Source organism: Tenrec ecaudatus, chromosome 17, assembly GCF_050624435.1.
Source record: "Tenrec ecaudatus isolate mTenEca1 chromosome 17, mTenEca1.hap1, whole genome shotgun sequence".
In the NCBI taxonomy this organism is placed as follows: Eukaryota; Metazoa; Chordata; class Mammalia; order Afrosoricida; family Tenrecidae; genus Tenrec; species Tenrec ecaudatus.
Genome location: NC_134546.1, coordinates 34551626 through 34572379, shown reverse-complemented (window position 1 = coordinate 34572379; position 20754 = coordinate 34551626). Strand labels below are relative to the sequence as shown.

Below are 20754 nucleotides of genomic sequence, written 5' to 3'. Positions count from 1 at the left end.
CCCATCAGTGTGATTTCAAGTGCCCTGTGCAGACATTTACTGAACCTGCAAGGGTTTGATGGGTTTCAGAAGGGACAGTAGGAGACACAAAGATGACTAGGACAAAGGAATGCCCTGGGGGTTGGGTGTGTGGATGGGTGTGTGACTGGTCTATATTTTGATAGGGGGCTGGATTCTACACGTTATGCATTTGTTCAAAACCAGTAACTGCACACTTGAGATGTGTGCATATTTCATTGAATGCCAAGTTTACCTGGCAAAAAAAAAAACAACCACAACCAAACTATAAACACATATCGAGCTCTAGTTAATGATAGGCATTTTTGATGATTTTCAATTTTCATATATTCATCCTCCAGACAGTTAAGGACTGGCTGGATTAGGCTTTAGAATATTAAAATATTCATGGTACAATCAGCTCTGTGCACGACAATTATTAGAATAAAATTGTGGGTAAGAAAGATGCAAGGCTAACACCCAGAGAGAGGATCATCTTTCCCTCACACAGCAGAGGCAGTGACCCGGTGGTGTCCTGTCCTGGTCTTGGGTGGGGCAAGGAGGGCTTAGGAGCAGTCCCCCTGGAAGGTGCTTCGTAACGTGTTTGGAGCAGCCATGGTGGCGCAGCAGTTGAAGCACTCTGTGCCGGACGCAGCAGTCAGCAGTTTGAACCGACCAGTGGCTCTGCAGGAGCGACATGTGGCAGTCTGCCTCTGTGAAGATCTGCAGTTGCGGGAACCCCACGGGGCGGTTCTGCTCTGTGGCACAGGGCCGCTGAGTGCCCATTCTCCTTGGTGTCGTGGGTTTGGTTGGTAGCCTTTTTGAAAACCCCTGGGCCATTTCCAGAGGTCCCTTCTCTCACGATGTATCCGACTCATTAGGACCAAGTAGTGAGTTCAAGGAGCCCTGGTGGCTTTGTGGGTTAAGTGCTGGGCTGCCAACAGCAAGGATGGCGATTCAAACCCATCCATCTGCTCAGCAGGGAGAGGAGGAGGCTGCTCCCATAGCGACTGAGTCTTAGGGCCCCGCTGGGACAGTCCCACTCTGTCCTCTGCGGTTCCTCAGTCACGATCAACCTGATGGCAGGTGAGTCTTGTATTGGTTTTTAAAGTTGTATGATTGCAAGCAATGGTTAAGGTCCTCCCGTACAGTGGCTTCTGCACATTTTGACACCTAACCTTTACGAAGAAATGTTTTATGCCACAGCCTGGCACGCAATTATGTATAATGGACGGAAAAAGTTTTATGAACCTCTCCTTGAGTGCACTCTCAATACTTTCTGTTCTATTTCGGCAAAAAGAAATCTCCGTTGTGGTCTCTTAAGCAGTAATGAACCCACAGTTGGAAAAAGACTGCTCCAGCCTGTACATTCAGAAACCACTGAGACCAATATACTGATATATTTTTATTTACTGTAAACTGTCATGCAAATTAATAGCACTTTCAAATGCTTCTAATTGTTTGAAAACAATAGATCTAGATTCTTACTAATTGTGCTACTAATTTCGAAGTTGTTACTGATTTCCGAGTTGTGTGACTTGGGGAATGATGTGTAATCTTCCAGCCTCAGTTTTGTCATCTACAAAATGGAAATATATTTGGACAACTATACACTTCATGGAGTTTCTTTTTAAAATAATTTCATTGGTATATAATGCACATATCATACAATTCAGTAGTTCTATCATCTCATGAAGAGTTGTACAATCCTCACCACATCGGTTTTCCTTATTCTTGTACTCAATCGTTGTTAACTCCCCAATCTGGCCCCCCCAACCTCTGCTGCTCTGTGCCCAAGGAACCATTATTCCAGTTACTCTGTATAGATTTAGTTATCCTACATTTCATGTTCAGAAAAGACGTACAAAAACAAAACAAAAACCTGTGTGAGTTGCATAATCTGTCAACTTGCAAAGGGGGGGGGTGGAGTCTAGCCTGTCAATCAGGTCACAGCTTGATGACCTCATTTTGAGGCAGGAAGGAGATAAACAGCTCACTGGAGGCCAGATACACTCCTCTCCCTGAGAGACATTTCTGTTGACAAGCCACATGGGCTATGCTATGGCAGCCAGAGCCTTGGAGCTGGAGGAGCCACGTGGAGACCCACGCCAGCGCTGAGATGCTTCCACTGCCACTGGATCCACAAGACTTTCCACCCACTGGCCTGTGATCTGCCTGCATTTGGCGTCATTGCATGTGTTGTGTGAGTCTGAAGAGGAATTTATAGACTGGTATTGTACATGTGGGCTAATATCAGACTTAAGGACTTGCTCTGGACTTGGCTGGAATGTTTTCTCAATATTCAATTTCTCTTTTATATAAAGCTCTTTCTCCCACACATATGAGTGTGTGTTAGTCTGGGTACATTCAGAGAAACAAATCCACAGAAACTCATGTATGAGAGTTTTATATGAAGGTTAAGTGTGAATCAAGAAAACCTCCCAACCTAGTGCTGCCCTAGCCCACAAGTCCAACATTAGCCCATATTGTCTGACACCAACCCACAAAGTCCTCCTCTGTCTCACAAAACACACACAATGACGCCGACTGCCGGAGGAAAGCCAAGTCAGTGAATGTGTAAACATCTCAGCACTGGCAGGGGTCTCCACACGGCTGCTCCAGCACCCAGGGTTGCATCAGGGTAGGTCCATGCAGCGTCTCCTCAGGGATCTCTTGCAGGAAGTGAGTCTTGCCAGCTGAAGCAGGGAGCTGGCTAAGGCAGCTACACCCTGGTCCGACCATCAGGAAGCAAGAGACCCGAGAACTAGAAAGGCGAGGCTCACGGAGCCATTTATCCCTCCGCCCTTCAATTAACCCGATATATGTTTATCGGCTTGGTTGGCACAATAAACTAACGACCTTAGAGTGTCTATGAATTTGTTTCTCTAGTCAACCCGGACTAACACAAAACCTGACAACAATAACAAAGTAAAATAGATAAAAACCTCAATTGAAAGGAAAGCAGAAAATATTAATACCAGAACACATTTAAAATGGATGAAAAGGGAGATCAAATGACGAAGTGCTAAACCTAAATCTAACTGCATCGGCAGTGATCCACTTTCTCATGCATTCTGCATGATAGCAAGTCTGTTCACATCTCTGGACAGTGGTCAGAGTGGACTCATCTGAGGCTTAATCCACATATATTTCCTCTTACTTAACAAAAACTGAAGCAGCTTTACAATGGGTCAAAGGGAGTTCAAATGATAAGATATGACCTTTTAACCTAAGTCCTTCTGCCACAGTCAACTTTATAATGTTCTCAGGCTGATCACAGAGCTATCTGCAGTCCTGAACTGTGATCAGAGCGCATTCTCAGGAGTCTCGATCCGCATGTGGATCCTGCTCATGGATTCTGGGTTTCTACTGCCATCCATGATCTTCTGCAAACCAGGCGTTCCGAATTACGCCCTGCTACCTCTCCCTTCTTCAGATTTGGAATTTACTATACGCAATCCTTTGGTCTTCCAGGCTGGTGTGTTTCTGCCACATGGACTTAGTCGGCACTTCACTCAGATGGGTGTTTGTTCTAAGAAAAGCCTTTAAGACCCCAGACACTATTCCTTCTGGTAGCCAGGCTCCATCTAGTTTCTTCACCATGCTTGGCTAGAGCATCATATCTTCCAGGACCGCTTCATGAAGGCTAGCATCAAACAGAGCCATGGCATAAAGACTAATTGCTCTTAGGTTGACCTAGAATTAAGTGCGAACCACAATTCCATTCATATATCTGTGGTTTATATATATATATATCTGTTTTGACCTAGATACACTGTTCTTTTATGTTAGAGAACATTATCCACCACTCCCCTCGGGCACTACCGCCACTGCTGTTGAGTCTATACTGACTGATCATGACCCACTAGGAAAGGGTGGAACTGCCCCTGTGAGTTCCCAAGACTGTAAATCTTTTAATTTTTATTTTATTTAAGACTGTAAATCTTTACAAGAGTAGAAAGTCTCATCTTTCTGCCTCAGAGCTGGCTGTTAGCAACCCAGAGTCTAACCACTACTCATGGAGATTGTTATTAGTGTGGGCAGTGCTTCAGGATGTAAATCACTGTGGAGAAAGGAAATTATCTAAGTATAGGCTAGCTACGAAGCACAATCCAGGGACTGTTGACCTGTCACATCAAACTCATAACTGACTGGACACTATTTACACAAACAGCAGGGGTTGGTGAGAGGGCAAAACTTCCAATAACATAGACGGAGCAGCAGAGCCACATGGTTCTCCACCTTCCTCATGCCATGACCCTGTCATACAGTTCCTCATGTGGTGACCCCCCCCCCACCCAACCATAAACTTATTTTGGTTTCAACTTCATCACTGTCATTTTGCTACTGTGATGAATTGGGCGACCCCTGTGAACGGGGTCGCAAGCCACAGGCTGGGAATGGCTGCACTAGATGAAAACATGTCATAATGAAGCAAGGAGGGCATTAAAATAGTTAAGGATCTAGTTGTCTGGACTATCATCCACTGGGCCCCCTCCAGGCAAGAGACCCTGGCCAAAGCCCCACCTCCATCCGTTCTGTGCCCTTGGGCTAGCAGTCATCTGCTTCTTCTCACACTAGCGAGTTTCTATCTTAAGCCCAAGGGCTACAGGTGACCTCAAGGTGAAGCCTCATCGAGTCCTTCTGGGGTGACCTATGAGGGATGGCTGTGGGCCTCTAAAGAACAGTTGAAAGGCCCCAGTAGTCCGTGGCACGTGTCCTGGGCACTTCATGGGGTTGTTGAAAATAATTAAATGAGGCCCTGTGTACCGAGTGCGTGGCCCAGTTCCTCGCTGTGGATAAATGGGAGCCCTTTTTATTTACCGCGATTTCTTCACCGGCTACCTCTGAAGACCTCATCTGAAATCCGAACAGGCCTCCCAGCGGTATGGTGTTCCTCCGAATCTGATCTGGTCTCACGTTCCTTTAAATAGCAGCCACCCCGGGAGTGCCCCGCAGTTTGTCCTGGTGCTCAGGAGGCAGTGCACGCTCCCAGCAGCTGTCTGTGTGGCACTGGCAAGGGTGCCATTTAGAAACAGGATTTTGGCAGCTCTGTGGTGTTTATTGTTGGAGGATGTCTTGGCATAAGCCTAGGCAAAAGATGGAAACGTGGGGGGTTTCTCGCGGATCCATCCTTTTCGCATGTGATTGTGGATAAACTGCATGTCTGTCTCGGTGGTGGGGCCAGGGCCAGGGAGCGCCTGCAGGGCTTCTTATCGAGGTCCGGACCACCTTTGTGAGAGCCCCTTCCTGGGGGGTTATTCTGCCCCGTTGGGATCCCCTCCTGTTTAACCTGAGCAATGTTGGCAGCTGGTGGACATAATTAGAAACTGCTCTGGTAGTTGAGGCACAGCTGCACTTAATTTAGCAGAATCCGGACCTCTAGCACAAGGAGGGCTTTTGAGATGACACTTCTCTGCTGCGTTACGGGAGAGGGTTGTCTTACAGCAGTGGGGCTACTTGGGGTCCAATCAGTGCCTTCCTTCATGTTTGGCACGAGAAGAGCTCTTTAGCTGGAGAACTGGCACTTTTTAACCACGAACCAATGAAGACAACCTTTCCTATTAAGCACTGTTGTCTGCTCCTACAACCCCCGGGCCTTAAAAAAACACACCCCAAACTTTGTATTGTGATTAGGGTTAAAGTTTACAGAACAAATTACTTTTCCATTCAATAATTCATACACACATTGTTCCCTGTCAGTGTAACATCATCCATCCCACTTCTCCACTGGGTTTTCCGTTGCCACTCCTCCTGCCCCAAGCCTTCCTGCCTACTTTTGCTCTTGGAGAAATGAAGCCCTTTTGATCTGGAGTGATTGTTAAAGGAATGCGTCCTTCCCTAGCATTATATTGATCATTCTCTAAACCCACACTATACCCACTTGGCCTCACAGTGACCCTATAAGACAGGTTAGAACTGCTCAGGAGGGTTTCTCAGGCCGTGAAGCTCTAAGGAAAGTCTCATCTTTCTCCCACTGAGCTGCTGGTAGATTTGAACCGCAGACCAGTTGTTAACAGCCTAAAATTATTTTCATTGCTACTTCATATCTGTAATGTTGGTACTGTTATGAGTCATAATATAAGGATCTGATATGCAGGATGTATTTTCATTGTTACAAATTGAACATAATTAAAGCACAGTGCTTAATCACAAAGACAACATGTAATTATATATTGTGAAATATTTATTTCTAATTACAAATAAATGAAATTTTGTCATGAAGCATGGTGTAGCATGGGTAACAGTCTTCACATATGTGAGTTTATCAGCATTTGGGCGGACCCGCCTGGAGACGGATAGAGGAGCCGTGTCTTGGTTCCTAAGACCATTGGAAATATGTGTTTTCCGATGGTCTTAGGCGACCCCTGTGAAAGGGTTGCTTGACAACCCCTCCCAGGGGTCGCGACCCACAGGTTGAGAACCGCTGTCTTAGAGCCTAAGGAGAGTCCTTGGGTGGTGCCAGCAATGTATAGGAGCAGTTAACCAAAAGGTTGAAGGTTCAAGTTGATCCAGAATCAATTTGGAAGAAAGACCTTCCAAATTACTTCAGAAAGACCCGCTGGAGCACAGTTGACTCTGACAAGCTTGGGCTCACTGTGAGTCAGAATGGACCCACCATGAACTGGTTTCAGTGTGTAACGGGTGGGGAGCCCTGCTCTTCTTGTCCTAGATTTCCTATAAAGGCTCCCTTGGCAGGACAGCAGGGCAGGAATGAAAGTTGGGGGGCTTTGGAGACGCGGTTTTGATGGGAGAATGCTGCATTGTTAACAAGAAGCAGAGGCAGCAGTTGTCACAGGGTGCACACCGCTACTTTACTGACGAGTGTTCCAGCACGTGACCCGAGCTTGTATTGCAAATATTACGCACCATTCAAAACAGTTCTACGTGGCAAACTGGAAGGCATAATCCGCAAGATTTTGGAAAAAAAAAACATGGCCTTCTCTGTGTTTTCTTTGTAGAATTTCTACCATTTCAAACCCCATCAATCGTCTATGAGTTTTCAGTAGTTCTCTGTTGGTAGAGACGGGTTGTGTTAGGTCACCCATCTCCTCTTCTTGGGTTTGGGGCAGAGAGTTTTCAAATGATCTCGCGGGTGGTTTAGAAGCTGCCATACTGTGAGTGCTATTGTTTATCTTGGGATCACTTAGCTTTCCAACTACTGTTCTCCACTTGAGCCCCCGGGAAACCGCTGTGTAGTTGATGGCTGCTGTAGCGGTGGGTCTTCCCTTCCCCAAGGTGCAGATGAGCTTGTTTGGTCTGTCTCTGTTCTCCTCTTGTGCTAGTGGTTTTCCATTGAGCGAATCCGACTCGTTGTTTTTGTTGGGTGCCGTGGAGTCCGTTCTGACTCATCGCGACCTTGTGTGCAGTGAAGGCAGCACAGGCCGGCCGGCACCACCCTCACAGTCAGTGCTATGTTTGAGGCCGTTGTAGCCACTGTGTGTCTGTCCACCTGAATGAAATGCCTCTTCTTTGATGACCCTCGACTTTATGATGCACAGTGTCCTTCTCCAGGATGTCTCCTCCTGATCACACATCCAAGGTATATAAGATGAAGCCTTACCATTATCACTTCTTTGAAAAAAATTTTTTTTTTTTTGCCATCTTCACCTCTAAGGAGCACGGTGGTTCTACCAAGATGGTAATCCCAACGCATCATCTTTTCTTCAGCCTTCCCAATGGTCTAACTTTCATTGTCTAGTTTCCACATGCATATGAGGCAGCTGAAAATACCCTGGCGTGGGTGGGCATACTTGAAGGCGATGTCCGCTTTTTAACACCGTTGCTGTTGTTTACGAAGGTGATTGTATGTTTTAAAAAACCTGCTCCTAACCAATGAGTTAGTCTAGGCACATTAAAAGTCATAATTGAAATTATTTTTTTACGTACAGAGTTGAGATGGTAGGTTTTGTTGGGTAGTTGTCTTGAATAATCCACTCAAAGAAAATTGCATAGTCCAGCTTCATGAAGCCTCATATCCTCCGTGTGTTGGCAAAAACACTGGCGGAACATATTGCGGTTGCATTCCACATGGAACCACGTTAGTTTGAGCATGCCCAGCAAGAGCAGGAACCCTGGCTGGCTTTTCAATGGTGGCTCTCGTAGGGCCACTGATGGCCCATCTTGCTCTGAGGAACAGAGTGCTTTCAACACTTTAAAAGAGGTCTTCAGAAGTTTTGCCCAAAGCAATACTCTATTCTATTTTATTTCTCTCTTTCTTTTTCTATTTGATTTCTTGACTGCTGTTTTCATGGGCATTTAGCTGGGGTCCAAGTAAAACGAAATTCTTTTTTTTTTTAATGAATCATTTTCTTGGGGGACTCTTATAATCCACCATTCATTGCATGTGTGCATATGTTGCCATCAACATTTCTAAAACATAAAATGAAATTCTTGAAGACCTGGATATTTTCTCCATTTATTGGCTCCCCTATATGTTAGGTGTAATTCATATCGAAGGCTCTAGTCTTTGAGCTTCATCAATAGGTGCTATCAGACCTCTTTATTTACAGTTTCACCAAGGAAGGTTGTGTCATCTGCATAGTGGAATTTGTTAATGAGCATTTCTCCCATCATGATACTGTATTTATATTCATATGGTTCAGTTCCTTGGATTATTTGCTCAGTATGCAAATTGAATAAATATAGTGTCGGGGTATATTGTGGATTGAATGGTGTCCCTTCAAAATATGTATCAACTTGACTGGGCCTGATTCTCAATATGATGTTGTCACCCACCATTATGTGATCTGATGTAATTATACTATATGTTGTAAGTCCTAATAGCTACAATGTTAATGAGGTAGGGTACAGTATACCAGATCAGGGTGTATCCTCAAACAATTTCTTTGGGGCGATAAAAGAGATGAAACAAGCAAGCAAAATGTCAGAGGGACCAACTACTACCTAGAAAGAAGAGTCAAATAGAATGCATCCTTTGAACCCAAGGTCTTTGTGCTGAGAAACTCCTAGACCCAGGGCAAGATGGATGGCATTGGCCTTCCCAGAGAGCCAACAGAGATAGAAAGTCTTACCTGTAGTTGGCACCCTGAAGTAGGACGTCTAGTCACCTAAACTGTGAAAGAATAAATTCGTATTTGTTAAGAGCCATCCATCTGTGGCATTTCTGTTACAGCCGCACCTGAAAATTCAGATTGGACACAACCTTGACGTACACGTTCCTTGAGTTTAAGCCACAAATAACACCTGGGTTTGAACAACTTCCTCTTGGCTAAATATAGAAGTTCCACGGGAGCTCAATGAAGGGTTCTGCAATTCCCACGATTCTCAGCGTCTTCCGTACAGTTGAATGCCTTTGCAGAGTCCTGGAACTACAGATGTACATCTTTCGGATACTCTTTCAGCCACGATCCATCTGACGTCAGCCACAGTCCCCTCGTTCTGCGCCCTCTTCTGAATCCAGCTTGAATCTCTTAAAGTTCTCTTTCAATATACTGGTGCAGCCACCTGAAAACCTGCTCCAGGAAAATTTAACTTGTATGTGATATCAATGACATAGCTTGAGATAATTTCCACATTCTGCCTGATCACTTTTCTTTCTTTTTTTAAATCGTTTTATGGGGGCTCTCACAGCTCTTGGCATATGTTGCCGCCATCATTTTCTAAACACTTACTTTCTGTTTCCCCCACCTCGTGTGATCAGTTTTCTCTGGATGAGGCATAAATAATGATCTCCAACCGTCCATGGACCAACTGGCTGTCTTCTATATTCCTTGGAAATTGGTGTTTAAATTTGAAGTGAGCTCAGAATACCTCCCATTCCTGGCAGGGCTTCGATCTCCCCAAGCTTTATGGATATGGGACAAGTGCCAGTGTGGCCAAAGGCCCTAGGCCAGTGGCTTCTGCTCCAAGGTGCCTAGCCCACACTCCCCAGGGGTTGTTTAAATCTTATTTTCAGTGTGTGCCACGATGTGTAGTAAGCATTGCTCTATGTAAAGTGTGGCTTTAGATCAAAAAATACATGCTGCATAAAAGGAATTCTAGAAAACACACCATCTGTGATCTGTGGGGAAATCCCCATGGTGGCCCCGTTGACGGAGGTTTTCGGTGATACAAACGCTTCTGCACGAAGCAACAAAGCCCACATGCAAGAAGCACACCAACCTGTGTGATCATGAGGTGTCGAAGGGATCAGGTTTCAGGCATCATCAGAACAAAAAATCATATCATTGTGAATGAGGAAGGTAGTGCAGAGTGGAGACCCAAAACCCATTTGTAGGCCATTGGACATCCCTTTACAGAAGGGTCTCGGGGAGGAGACGAGCCCGTCAGGGTGCAGTGTAGCAATGATGAAACATACAACTTTCCTCTAGTTCCTAAATGCTTCCTCCTCCCCCACTATCATGATCCCAATTCTACCTCACAAATCTGGCTAGACCAGCGGATGTACACTGGTACAGATAGGAACTGGAAACATAGGGAATCCGGGGCGCATGATCCTTTCAGGACCAGTGGTGAGAGTGATGATACTAAGAGGGTGGAGGGAGGGTGGGTTGGAAGGGGTCACAAGGATCTACATGTGACCTCCTCCCTGGGAGACTGACAACAGAAAAGTGGGTGAAGGGAGATATCAGATAGTACAAGATATGACAAAATAATAATTTATAAATTATCAAGGGTTCATGGGGGAGCGGGGAGGGAGGGTAAAAAATGAGGTCCTGATGCCAGGGGCTTAAGTGGAGGGCAGATGTTTTGAGAATGATGAGGGCAATGAATGTACAAATGTGTTTTACTCAATTGTTGTATGTATGGATTGTGATAAGAGTTGTATGGGCCCCTAATAAAACGATTAAAAAAGTAAAACAAAACACCAAAAGCTTCTGCACTTTGCTGAGAACCAAAAGGTTGGTAGTTTGAGCCAACCCAGAGGCACCTTGGAAGGAAGGCCTGGTGGCCTGCTCCCAGCAATCAACCTGGAAAACCCCATGGGTCCTCGGTTGACTCTGCCGTCACGGGGTCACCAGGAGTCAGTTGACTCGGTGGCCGTTGCTTGGATTTGGTCTTAGTGATGCTCTAAGCCTTCATCTTCGGGCAGAGGTTGGTCAGGACCTGGTGTTATCCTGGTGAGGGCCTCTGGCACTGCTGTGATGTGCGCAGCGCGGGTGCGGCCCATTCAAGCCTATTAGAAAAGGAGGGGAAAACTCACTGCCCTCAACACATACTGACCCCATAGGACAGGCTGGACGCCCCCGGAGACCATAATTCTTTACGGGTGTAGAAAGCCCTATCTTTCTCCTCAGGAGCGACTGGTGGTTTCAAACTGCAGACTGTGGATCGCGGCCCAACGCATGACCGCCTTACCACCAAGGCTCCTTAGAAACGAAAGGAGAGTAGCATTTTAGGAAATAACCCTGAGTTTACTCTCTGTACCAAGAAGTAAATCCTCAAACGTTGGCGCTGCCCATGGCTTAAAAGCGAACAGGGTCCTCGATCTACCTTGTAACTGGCATCATTTTGGGCATTGCTCTTCTCCAAGAGCGAGTGCATTTGCATATAGTGGTCCCACAACCAAACTCACTGCCATCGAGTCAATTTTGATTCATAGTGACGCCATATGACAGATTAGAACTGCCCAGTGGGTTTCTGAGGCTGTAGCTCTTTACGGGAGTAGAGAGTCTCTTCTCCCTCCTGAGGAGTAATTGGTGGGTTAGAACTGCCGACCTTGCCGTTTGCAGCCCAACTAGTAACTCACTGTACCACCATTGCTGTTAGTTCATTATAAGTGAATTCCAAACCACCCAATAAGAAAATCCTACCCCACCCCACCCCACCCCACCCCACCCCGCCCGTGGCCAATATTTGTGACAAATGGAAATTTAAATGATATTTCATGCAGTATGCAAATGAGAACTTTTGTCAAGGTTAATTTCCATTTGAGGGACGATCCCTATTGTTCTGTTGTGTCCTGGTGGGTCTGATGACGTTGGTAATGCTGTCTGTTTTTTTTCTTTTTTCCTGTTTTCGGCCCAGTAACAGAATTAGTGTGCTGGTGTCGTACGATCTGAAGAAATCTGAGCGCTGTTAAAATGCTTAAAAATAAAATGATCAATCCTTTCGTTCTCTTGACAGGATAATTGAAGCTATCTGCATAGGTTGGTTCACTGCAGAGTGCATCGTGAGGTTCATCATCTCCAAAAACAAGTGTGAGTTTGTCAAGAGACCCCTGAACATCATTGACTTGCTGGCCATCACGCCGTATTACATCTCCGTGCTGATGACGGTGTTTACCGGCGAGAACTCGCAACTCCAGAGGGCAGGAGTCACCTTGCGGGTGCTTCGAATGATGAGGATTTTTTGGGTGATTAAGCTTGCCCGTCACTTCATTGGTCTTCAGACACTTGGGTTGACTCTTAAAAGATGCTACCGAGAGATGGTTATGTTACTTGTCTTCATTTGTGTTGCCATGGCGATCTTCAGTGCACTTTCTCAGCTCCTTGAACATGGGTTGGACCTGGAAACATCCAACAAGGACTTCGCCAGCATCCCTGCTGCCTGCTGGTGGGTGATTATCTCTATGACTACAGTTGGCTATGGAGACATGTATCCCATCACAGTGCCTGGAAGAATTCTTGGAGGAGTTTGTGTTGTCAGTGGAATTGTTCTGTTGGCATTACCTATAACATTTATCTACCATAGCTTTGTGCAGTGTTATCACGAGCTCAAGTTTAGATCAGCTAGATACAGTAGGAGCCTCTCCACCGAGTTCCTAAATTAATGCATCACAAACCAACTCTTGCATACGCTCTGGTTGATCAACAGGGCCGATGCTACTTCATATTCATGCTCATTCGTGCAGGGTGAGCACGTAGCAGTACTGTCAGCCTGTTGGTTTAGGGTACAAATGATTCTTTCCAGGTGGAGGGTAGAAGCAGTCCATGTATTGCGGAGCCAATAGCTGGGAGACTGCAGAGCAGAGGGACGGACTCCCAGAGTGCTAGGACCCGACTTTATTTGCACATGCCTCCCCCTTGCCTTGGACAAGTACACTTTGCTTGTTTCCTGAAAGCACATCATCCAAACCTTATAAAACCCAAAGGTACCATTTTCCAAATGTTTCTCCATTTTATGAATTTAGGAAAAGGTTGGAACTTTGAGCACTTTTTTGGGGGCGGGGGGTGTTGCAGGTAACATTTTCATTTCTAAATGTTTTACAGTCTCGTGTGTCAATGTCAGAAGTATCTCAGAAAACTCGACCACATGCAGGGACTGTTTCACAAGCGGGCCACATTTGAAGCTGTCGAGTGGAGCTCGCTACAAGCACAAGTCCTATTTGCAAGTCTTTCCCAATTCTCTGATTTAGCCCCGTTCCTGAGTTTCACCTTCTGGCACCACCTGAGCCCACTCCCTGTTTGCGGTGTAGATCTCTTTGATCTCTTTACTGAAACGGCTCCAAAAAGGTATTTGCAAACAAAGAGAACTTGTATTGTTTGACATTGTATTGGATAAGATCTGACTCCTCTGCTGTGATTGTCCTGACGTCCAGCTGTCCAAACAAGAATGTATTCAACAGAAAAAACAACGATGATGGAAATAGTGTGATGCTGTTCAATATTACAACCCCTATTCATGGGCTCTCCTTCTCAAACACTGTGGCTTTAATCAGACTGACCAGATGAAAGAATGCATGCATCATCTTTTCATATCAAGGTTTTACTTATGCGTTGTTACTGGATTATCATTAAAAAGAAATGAAGTCTTTCTGTACTTCTGGTGGTTGCACAACTCAGCCGAATTTGAGCCGGCGACCAGCAATGAATAGACAATTCTTTGATCTGATCCTATCATTGTGAGTAACAGATGCACCAAAACTTCTTGTAAGGACACTGATGAATAGATCATGTTAGTCTGGCTAGATGAATAGGGTTAGATCATGCAAAACACTCATCACCATGGAGTGCTCAGTTGTAGCCACCTAAATTAGAAATTTACTTTCCAACCCATTGCCGTAGAGACGTCAGTGTGTAAACACAAAAGCGTTTAAGTCGCAGTTTCATGATTTACACTGTCCAATAGGAAACTTAAAATAAAAAGGAAACCGAATCGTTTACTTCTCTGGGAAGCGTGTGGATGGGAACAGGAAGCCAGGGGAGAGGCCAGGAGCTAACGTGTCAGACAAAGGCTTACCAGAGTACCCGTGAAAGGAATCTACGTCGCTATCTAGTTCAAACCTCTACCACTGCCGTAGAAAGCCAGGCCAAGGAGTCGGGCTGAGACCTGGAAGCTTGCCCACCCCACCCCACCCCTGCACCTTGCCCTTGACCTCCCGGAGAACCCGCACTTCCCTGCCACTGCCATGCATTGCTGAGGACTGCAAAACCATTCCCCATTTCCAGATTTCATAACCCGACTCTTGGCAATAGCGTGGCCAGAAAAGCTGTCACTTCATCATCCCCGCGGCTGCCCACGGTGTGCTGCTTCTTAGTGCTCAGGAGAGGTTCTCTCCTTTATTGCCTATGCACTGTATTTTAATATCATCAACTCAAATGACGTGGATTTGTGTTTTCCTGAGACCTCTGAATTAAGGCTTTGTGATTGATGCACAGAATCACAGATGGGGGCATCTGCATATTATTGGTGACAATAGGATCGTTTCCCATTTCACGGGCACGTGGCCCTTAAAGAGCCCTGGCAGTGTAGTGGGTTTCACGTTGGACTGTTTGTTAGTCAGAAGGGCAGCGGTTGGAAAACCATCAGCCGCTCCATGGGAGAAAGATGAGGTTCAACTCCTGTACAGAGAGAGTCTCAGAAGCCCACAGGGGCGGTTCTGCTCTGTCTTTGTGGTCACTATGAATCAGAATCAACTTGACCCGATGGCAGTGGGATGGGAAGGAGCTCTTTGTGTGATTGTGTCTTATCTCCCCAGATAAATGACAAGTCTCCTGAGGCCTGGGGCCTGCTCTCAGGCCCGAGTCTTCCTATCTCATTCTTGGATGTAAGAGCCTTCAGCATGAGCTGCAGGCTGATTTGGAGGGAAACAATTCTGTGTGGAAAGACAATGAGAAGCCTACACCTATGTGTGTACTTAGGAGCCCTGGTTGCTTTTGAGCTTTGGGATGCTAACCAACAGGTTGGAGGTTCAAACCCACCAACTGCTTCATGGGAGAAAGACGAGGCAGTCTGCTTCTATAAACACTTACCATCTGAGAAACCCAAGGGGGGCAGTTCTGCTCTGTCTGATAGGATCGCTGTGAGACTACATCAACTCCACTAGAGTGCGTACATGTGGACCCGACCAGCCATGCGAAGGAATGTACACAGACTTTGAAGCTGCCTTATGCGTTGTTGTTGCTGTTATTGTTGAGTGTCACTCGGATGGTTTAAATTCTTACCGGCCCTAAGTGCAACACAGTGAAACACAGTCCCGTCCTGGGCCACCCTCATAGTCCTGGCTTTTTTTGAGCCTATTATTGCAGCCACAGTGTCACACCAGTCCGTCTCATTGGGGGTCTCCCTCTGTTTCACTGACCTACTTCCCGATGCATGGTGGCCTTCTCCGGGGACTCGCCTCTCTTGGGAACATGTCCAAAGTACATGAGACGGTGTCCCCATTTTCCCTTCGAAGGTGCACTCAGGCTGTGCATCTTCCAACACAGATTTCTTTGTTGTGGCCCGAGGCCACGGGACTTCCAGGATCCCTTGCCAATCCCATAATCCAAAGACATCACTTCTTTCTTCTTATTGCCCAGCTTTCCTGTAAACAGGAAGCAATGGAAAATGCCATGGCTTCGATCAGGTGCACTTTAAAGTGACATCTTTGGCTTTTATTTTTATTTGTTTGAAAGGAGAGTGAGGATATTGAGTACTAGTACCCAGGATGACAGACTGGACTGCGGCCATTAAAACCTGGTTCCTCGAGCAGTACGTTAAAGGATGTTTTATAGACATGACTTAAGGGAAGGGAAGGACCAGTCTGGCTTATGAGACAGGCCACCTGCTTCTCAAATTGTTGTCTTTGCTTGGAATGGCCTGTCTGCACTCCAGCTGCAGGGATTGCTAACTGAATGTCTGCCCTTCTGATGGAGATGGGTTAGTCTTACCTTCTAAAGGGAAACGGCAATGGCGTGTTAGTCCACCAGGAATTCTAACAGGATTGAGATGGAAACAAAAGGGGAGCCGAGTACAGGATGCTTCAGCTAAACGCTGCCTGCTGCATTCCTGCTCGGTGGAGATGGTTAATCATAACTTCTCAAGGGAAACAGCAAACACTTGTCATCTCATCGTGAATCTTAACAGGATTGCAAGATTGAAACAGAAAGAGCAAAAATACGGGAAGCCTCAGCAAAACACAGAGGCACCGTGAGACCTCAATTCCCCTCTTCTGTTTTTGAGGGCTCTGAATCTTGGGAAGCAGGGTGCTGTCATCTTGAAGCTCCTTCCTGCTGAGTTGGGGTGGTGAGGAGGGGGGTTGACAACCCTCGGTCAGAATAGACAGGAGAACAATTGCCTGAATGAAAATCTTCCACATCCCAGCCAATTACCCAGTAAGTCTCCTCAGCCTCAGAAGGTGCTCCTGTTCTATTTGTCGGATGTTTCAAAAAATGACAGCCTGAAAACCAGAATGGTCTTAGAATGGAGTTGGCCCTAATGGAGATGGAGAGCAAGCTTTACTGACTCCATGCCTGTGTCTACTTGGTGGCCCTTAGTGGGGAAGGCAAAAAATCAAGAGTGCACTGGCCCATAAGGTTTTCTCATTAAACACTGAACAGCCCAGTACAGGACCCACTTCTGGACTCACTATTGTACTGACTAGAGGTATGATTTTCCTCCACCTAAAAGGTGTTTCTCAGGGGAGCACACAAGGACTGGTTGCCAGTAGACTGTCTACCATATTGTGGCTTGTGCTCTGAAACCAGGGAACACCCAGTGTCTGGTGACAAGAAGTGGGGGAAAGCTGGAAATCTCTCCACACTTGGTTGGAAATTTGTGCCTGTGGCTGTCTGGATCACACAGGTCGCTCGCCGTTTTGGCTAGCAGAGGCACGAGTGTTGAATCAGGCAGGTGTAGATTGGGCCCCAGAGGTCTTGTTGCTTTGGGGAGGAGTTGGGAGTGCAGGGTGATAATCAAGGACTGGGACCACCGTAGAGTTTGATATTTCCTCCCCTGCCAATCCCCCAACTAGGATAATTGGTGGCGAATCCCACAGTTGCGCAGGTGGATGTCTTTGTGTGTTTTTAATTATTAAATACTTTTATTGGGGGCTCTTACATCTCTTATCACAATCCATACATTCATCCTTGTGTCAAGCTCATTTGCATATATGCCGCCACCACTGATGTCTTTGGTTTTCAAAGCGCTTTAAAGTGGTCTCTTGTAGAAGATTTGTTCTTTGCCATATGGACATTGATGCCTTGGCTTCTGCTTCCATGGACATTGACTATGGATTTAAGTAAAATGTAATCCTAAACTCGGTCTTTTCTCTGCTTGTTATAAGGCTTCTTATTGGTCTAGTCAGGAGGGTTTTATCTCATCTGGAGGTGGAATCTGGAGGCTGTGCTCTGTGATCCTTAGTACATCCTTCATGGCTCCCTCACTGCCAGCAAGCAGGATCGCATCATCCGACACTGCAGCTTGTCCATGAGCCTTCCTCTCATCCTGGTACCACCCTCTTATGGTCCAGCTTCTCACTCTATTTGCTCAGCATCCAGATTAAGCAGAACCCTGACACATACCTGTCTGCTTTTGAGCCAGTAAGCATCCTCCTGGTCTGTTCAACCAAGGACTGCCTCATTGGTCTGTGTCCATGGGTACAATGATGTGGTCTGAAATTCCCAAGGTAAGAGTAATAATTTGTTATAACTCACACTTTTGCATAGTCAGCAAGTAATCAGCATTGAAATAGTCCTTATTTTCCAGGAAGATCTATCTGATAGTTTGGCTGAAATGATATTCCTCAATTCCTTTTCAATATTTTTTCTAATTTTTGGCCATTTCTTTTTGATGTACTGCTGAAATCACTTAAATCATCTTCAGCACATATCTTCTAGCATGCAGCGTTAATAATATTGTTCTTTAATTTCTGTATTAGTCTACTGACTCCCCTTCCTTTGGATGCTTGCGGTTGGTTGCCCAGGTAACTGTCTTTCAAGTTTCATGACACGTACAGGTTAGTGCTTCCAGCATTAAATCCATCTACCGAAACACCTCAGATGGTATTTTGTCAATTCCTGGAGCCTTGTTATTGGCCGATGCCTTCACGGAAGCTTGGACTTCTTCTTTCAGTACCACCAGATTATCATCATGTGCTACCTGGACTCATTCTATTGGGTAAGATGATTCTGTGTATTCCTTCCGCCCTTTTGAGGCTGCTTTGCCCGTGGCATCCTCAATGTTGCAGTACTGGGCTTGGTGTTTTTCCTTGGGCCCTTTCCGCTCGTGACATGCGCTGAACATGTTCCTTTGGTTTTTTAAACGCCGGAACTTTGCATATTACATTATAATGCTTCATTCCGTTTTCTTAAGCTGCTCTTTGAAATTTTCTGTTCAGGTCTTTTATTTAATCATTTCTTCCATTCGCTTTAGCTACTTTATGTTCACAGGCAAGTTTCAGATTCTCTTTCTACACCTGACTTGGCCTTTTGTTTTCCATCTTTTTAACGACCCTTGCTTTCCTCATGTATGATGTTCTTGTCACAACTTCTCTGACTTCAGCCATTACCGTTCAGTGTGTCACACCTGTTCTTGAGATGGTTTCCAAATTATGTAGAAAGTGAGAAATCTTTTGTTGGTGATGACAGATTTTTCATAGAACTCATTTTCTTAATGGGGGATGCTGGGAAATAGTTAATGACAGTTCAGATGTTCATGTACTGAGGATGATGGTGATGAGACACAATAGAGTAATTTATTCATGAATGAAAACATATCTTCTGCCCATTTCAATTCTGTCTTTTTAAAGGAACCGAACTATGTTCTTAAATTTTTCCCTGAATGCTGCTACCTTAAAAGAAAAAAACATTAATGTCATTTCTTTGTAAGTTGCACTTTTAGATATTTCCCATAGCCCAGTTTTCATGGCAGGATTGCTTTCCTTAGGTTTCGTTTTCATGCTTGTAAGTCAGGTCCCTAAATTAGAATGTCCAAAGAGGAGAGGAAGCCAGGATTTACTGCTCCTTCGCTCATGTGACTTGGTCTTATGTGTGATGTGCTTTATAGTTTCTAAATTGGGGCTTTTCAGGAGAAGAGAAACACAATTAGGGACTATATTTGATGGTGGATTTATCATTATTGAAGGTTCTATTTATCTTTTTATTTTACGGGTGTGTTGTTGTGATTAAAACTGTTATATTTCCTTTGCCCCCTTAGCAGTTACTTGGGCGCAGACATTTGTCATTTCATAGGTTTTTAATAAAAATTTCCACGGATGTGCTTTTATTTTATAATATTTAATAGAACACTTACTATCAAGCTACAATTTTACTTATTTTTTTATACTGGCACAGAAGTTCTACAAAATCATTAAAAGTATATTTTTATACTTTCCCAGTCAGTCACAAAATTCTTCATGGCAAAAAAAAAAAAAAATCTTCATGGCTGCCTCGCTCCTAGTATCACCTTCTTAAAAAAATATTTTTAAAGTTTATTGACAATTAACTCATGCACCATATAATTCAGTGATCTGAATACATTAAAAAAGAGGTATGCAATTATCACCACAGTCATTTGCAGAATATTTTAATTTTTATACTCCTTGTTATTAACTCCTCTCACCGCCCACCCCCCAACTTTCCCTGCCCTACATCAAACTCACTGCCACTGAGTGGATGCTGACTCATAGTGGCCCCTTTAGGACAGGGTAGAACTGCCTCTGTGGGCTTCCAAGACTGTACTTGTTTATGGGAGTAGAAAGTCCTTTTCCTTTGTCTTTCTCATGTAGAGCAGCTGGTGGCTTTGAACTGCTGACCTTTTGTATCACAACCTCAGATACTATTAATCTAGTTACTGTCTCTATAGATTAACTCATCCTGGGTTCATCTAAAGAAATTAATATTTTAAAAATCCTGTGCTTGCTTCGGCGGCACATAGATTAAAATTGGTACAATACAGAGAAAATTAATGTGGCCCCTGTGCAAGGATGGCATGCAAATTCGTGAAGTGGTCCATATTAAAAAAGAAAAAAATCCCAACCACATAACCAAATAAAACACAGAAAACTTCAATCCAAAAGAAAGCAGAAAATAAAACTATAACAAATTAAAAATGAGTCAAAAGGGAAAATAAATAAGATGCAAAATTTAATGTAATGCCAAATAATTAACATAATTCTATTTGCATGGATTCACTTTCTAATGCACTCTGTCTGAGACCAAGGCTAGTCACATGCCTGGTCAAGGGTCCAAGGGACTTCAGTGGGATGTTTCATCCCCGTGGGGACTATGTAAATGGATTTTGGACTTTCACTGTCAACCATAGCCTCCTGCAAACCAGATGCTTAGAATTTAAGCTCAAATACAATTCCCTCCTCTGATCTTGGATTTTATTATTTATAATTTTTAGGTTATACATGTGGGCTTAGTTGACCCCTCCCTTAGATGGCTGTACTTTATATGTTTTTAAAATAGAACTATAATCTCCCAGGGACTGGCACAAAGTCAAAAATACTATTACTTCTTGTTAAACTTTTGACCAGCTTACTTACCTGGGTGTTCTGTGATCTGAAGGGGTGAAAGCAGAGTTAAATTAGGGTTGATGTTGGGAGAATTTTCACTCTTGGCTTGATGTGTTCTTTTTGTTGTTAGC

The 20754-nt window shown here is 44.7% G+C and overlaps 1 non-coding gene across 1 annotated transcript; it reads left to right on the top strand.

Annotated features, from left to right (window-relative positions):
• The first annotated feature begins 20017 nt into the window (after window positions 1-20017).
• LOC142431141 (U6 spliceosomal RNA) lies at window positions 20018-20124 on the top strand. The gene has a single exon (XR_012780705.1). It is a non-coding gene; the product is annotated as a U6 spliceosomal RNA (small nuclear RNA).
• Window positions 20125-20754: the final 630 nt, after the last annotated feature.